A 4329-nucleotide genomic window follows, 5' to 3' on the forward strand; every position below is an offset into this window, starting at 1 on the left:
TCACCAATTGGAACAAACGTACCACTGAGGTGAGGGATGTGGATAATTGAGGAGGCTATGCATGTGTTGGGGCAGAGGGTTTGTGGAAAACCTCTGTATCTTCCATTCAATTTTGCTATGAACCTAAAACTACTCTAAAAATGAAGTTTATTAAAAAGAAAAAGAAGAAGATATGGTGGCCAATGATGTGGTGATGACAATCCGCAGCCTGTCTACCTCTTGTGCCTCAGTGCTTGGGTCCGGATGCTCGTCCTCCCTATCCGGGGCTGGGCTATGTACCAGACATCTCCCTTCACCCTCACCCTGGAGGTTAACTCCGCCTCTGTCTGTGCTAACCTCCCATTTTCTTATCCCTGTATAATTTATATAATAGAACACTTTAGAAGTATCTCTGCTCACTTGAATACTAACCATTCTCAGAAGCCCAACATTATAAAGCACAGCTGAGTGGCCCACTTTCTCACCCTAAAAGAAAATCGGAATTCAAGAACCTATCATTTCCAGTTGTTTCTTCATAGATACAGGACTGCTGATTCCCTTGTTTTGATGACACACATCCTCCAGTAGCTTCCCAAGAACTTGTATGTTGTTCTGAGTCTTCTGAGGGCTCTGTAGTTTAGATCAGGACGTTCTTGGCTTTCTCCATTTCAGGATTAAGATTCAGGTTTCTTGCACCTGCTAAAGTAAGTTAACAGTCATTCTACTTTTCAGCTTCCAAAATGTATTGCCATTGTCTTTTTGCCTTTTCTTCCCATCCTTATGGATTTCTATCTTTTAAAAAAGATAATTTCTTTGCTATAGCTTTAGTAGGATTTTAAGAGGGAGGGGAGTTATAAGAGTGTCAAATCCATCATCATTACCATCCTATAGCCTTTTTATACACCAATTTTCTGATTTAGCATATAAAACTAATACTTAACCCTTAAAGCTATGAATTAAATTTGTAAGTTCAGCAAATCTTAATATTTTTACATGTTCCAATACTATTTATAAATTGACTTCAACTTAAATAACAAGTTTAAATAATTACTGAAGTATGCATATGAAATTAAAATTACTACACCAGCCCTTATTCTAACAGGCTAAAATTATTTTATGTTTTAGAAATGATAAAATATTAAACATGTACAGATCCTTAATGCAAAAACATAAATAATTTATATTTGGTTTTCTTAAAAAATGCTACTCAATTCTAAATCTGAGGTGAAAGATGCTAATTTATATAATCCCAAACAATTTTGGGATATCTTCCCAAATATTTTTGTATTTACCATCCCCTCTTGCAATGATGTATCAATTACCAAAGAGACTCCTTGTGGGATGATGACTGAATTTTTGTCACAACACGGATGGAACACGTGGATCCCCATGTGTCTATAGTAGGGACTGTTCCAATTCTTTCATCTCTCCAGGCAAATTAGCCATACTTACCTACACTACTATATTAATTGATTGGATTTTCCTTTTTTTTTTTAATAATTCTTCCATTTTATTATTGTTGTTGTTCATCTCGTACTATTGTTTTTTTTTTTTTATTGATCATTCTTGGGTGTTTCTCGCAGAGGGATCTGGCAGGGTCATAGGACAATAGTGGAGGGAAGGTCAGCAGATAAACAAGTGAACAAAAAAAATATGGAACACTTCACGAATTTGCGTGTCATCCTTGCACAGGGGCCATGCTAATCTTCTCTGTATCGTTCCAATTTTAGTATATGTGCTGCCGAAGTGAGCACTGGATTTTACATTTTTTGGCTTTCTAATGATATAAATTGTTTTTATGTGTATTCTTGAAAAACCTTTGAACTGTAGGGACTCCTACAATCTTTTTATCTACTCCCTATTAAAGCTAAGCCTCTTCCAGGTAATAAAATGACTTTCAATTACCCTCTTGATCTTCTTGGTTGCAACTTCTAGGCTTATTCTACGGACATAATTAAAGGCAAAAACTAGAGGAGCTAAGGCAAAAATCAAGATGCAATATAAAGCAAAGAGTCTGAAGAGATTTGATCTCTGTTGCATCTTTTCACACATAATCCCCAGGGGCTCTATTACCAAATGTAAAATGTGCTTGGCCAGGCTGTGAATCCACTGGGGATTCACCCTGGAGGAACATGGAAGCACCCAAGGGGAGGAGAATGTACCTGTCTAATTGTACAGCTGTGGCTCAATATAGACTAAATGTGTCATGGAGCTAAACAGAGGGAAAATGGAAACTACTTCTCACGTCATCATCATGTGGGCCTTAAAGAAGCCCAGTGGAAAATAGATTTATGGATGGATGGAGACGAGCAAGCTTGCCAAGACTGATTGTCAATAGTAAGAATGTGCTGGTGATGTCTGCTGGAAGATTGAAGCCCCGCGGTGACACTGACACTGCTTATTTTATGTACTGTGGAAAAGAAAAAGAGCTTGGAAAACTAGCTTCAGTTTCTGTACTGTGAGTCAGTTTATGGAGTTGCTCAAAGTTATGACTATGAAACAATCAAATCCAGAAGAACTTCTACCAGGGACAACTAATCTTCAGTAACATCATTCGCTTCTATCTGTGTCCGCTCTTCTTCCAAGCTGCCGGTAACTGCAACACCTTTAATATGTATGTCTTCTCCATGTCATGCTTTTTATTTTCTCACAATTTTGGTTTATCCCAATGACAGCTGGTTAATGAGCCCTCTTGTTTCAGGAGATACATACTTGCAGCCTCAGATCTTCTCCATTTCAAATTCCTGAGGACACAAACATCACTGCCCTGCTCTTTTCAGTTGGGGTAGACTTCCTCTTATACAACACCACCTCATGGACCAATGTTTTCACTGCCCTTGGACCAGGACCCCACTCCTGGTCCAACCAGCTGTTGCAGGGTGGGAGCATTAATGCTGGGTTGAAACCTGGTGCTAAGGTCGGGAAATTTGTTTTAGAAAAGGCATGGATATTATAGACACCATGATGGACATTTCTGGTACATGTGGCTTGGAGGCTAAGGACAGGCAAACTCATTTCCTTGATCCTCTTGCCTTTTCTTCAGGAAGAGAATTCAAAAGGCTAAGGGACAGAATGCCTGGGGGCGCCTCTAGGTGAACCAGAAACAAAGACTTCTTTATCTGCCTTTAATTATTCCTAAGGAGAGACATTTGGGGTTCAAAGTTTGGGAAGAATAATCTTTCGGATTTGAAGACTCTTGACTAATGAAAGACCTTTGGCCATTGACCATCTTTTTCCTTCTTTTTGCTACTCTCTTGTTGGAGGGCTAGAGATGTTTTCTGTTTGGAATGCCTCTGGAAATCCTACAGGAATAAAGATAGGCCAGAGGATGGGGTAAGGGAGCTGCCTGCTTGAGGCTTGCTCCAGTTTCATTTATTTGTTTACTTACTTATTTACTCACTTTTTAGAGACAGGTCTTGCTCTGTTGTTCAGGCTGGAGTGCAGTAGTGAAATCACAGCTCACTGCAGCCTCCAATTCCTGGGCTCAAGTGATCCTCCCACCTCAGCCTCCCAAGAAGCTAGGAATACAGGCACATGTCATCACACACAACTAATTTTTGTATTTTTTATGGAGATGGGGGTCTCACTCTGTTGCTTAGGCTGGCCTAGAACTCCTGGGCTCAAGCAATCCTCCCACCTCAGCCTCCCAAAGCACTGGGATTACATGCATGAGCCACTGTGCCCAACAATTGTTCTAGTTTTAAACAAGAGAGGGGAAGTAGGACCTTCAGATTTCACTCTAAATTAAAATTACTGAGCCTTCCTTGGTGAGAAGGTAGCAGGATTCAAGCCGGAAGTACTGCCAGGATTGATAATTGAGACATTTGGCTGAGACATTCCTTGGTGGGCTCTCTGGGAAGCCAGCAGGTGAGCAATGAAGTACATCATTGTGATGGACATGAACATGACTTCCGACCAAGATAAATATCACCATAAATCTATGACTAGCCAATCTGTCCTCTGCTGTTTGAGCTAAAGGATAGCATGATGAGATTGGAGCCTTGTCCTGTTCCACTGCCACCCAGGTCTCTGGCCCAAGGTAAGGATGTTCTCCTGGCTCTGGGCACTTGGCCCAGGTGGGCACACTGGGCTTCTTCTGACAGGCTCCCTTCAGCTTTTCTTCCTTCCAGCAGACCCAAAAGATCCAGTTTCATTTGCTCCCGGTGGCCCCAGTCATTCTTTTACCTGGGTTTTCTCCATTTCCAGACCCAGTGAAAAGTAAAGAACAGGATACCTCCCTCCTCTTCCTGCCCATCTAGCCCATTTTCCTGCCACAATCCACAAGCAAACATATACGGATTCAGATGTCTTCAGAGATCTTAGATTGTATTAATGATGGGTCTCCCTTGA

General features: G+C 40.9%; 1 non-coding gene across 1 annotated transcript; it reads right to left on the reverse strand.

The window, feature by feature from the left end:
- Window positions 1-1626: 1626 nt before the first annotated feature.
- LOC115935942 (U6 spliceosomal RNA) lies at window positions 1627-1733 on the reverse strand. Its single transcript, XR_004071525.3, has one exon. It is a non-coding gene; the product is annotated as a U6 spliceosomal RNA (small nuclear RNA).
- Window positions 1734-4329: the final 2596 nt, after the last annotated feature.

The sequence above is a fragment of the Gorilla gorilla genome, chromosome 13, assembly GCF_029281585.2.
Source record: "Gorilla gorilla gorilla isolate KB3781 chromosome 13, NHGRI_mGorGor1-v2.1_pri, whole genome shotgun sequence".
In the NCBI taxonomy this organism is placed as follows: Eukaryota; Metazoa; Chordata; class Mammalia; order Primates; family Hominidae; genus Gorilla; species Gorilla gorilla.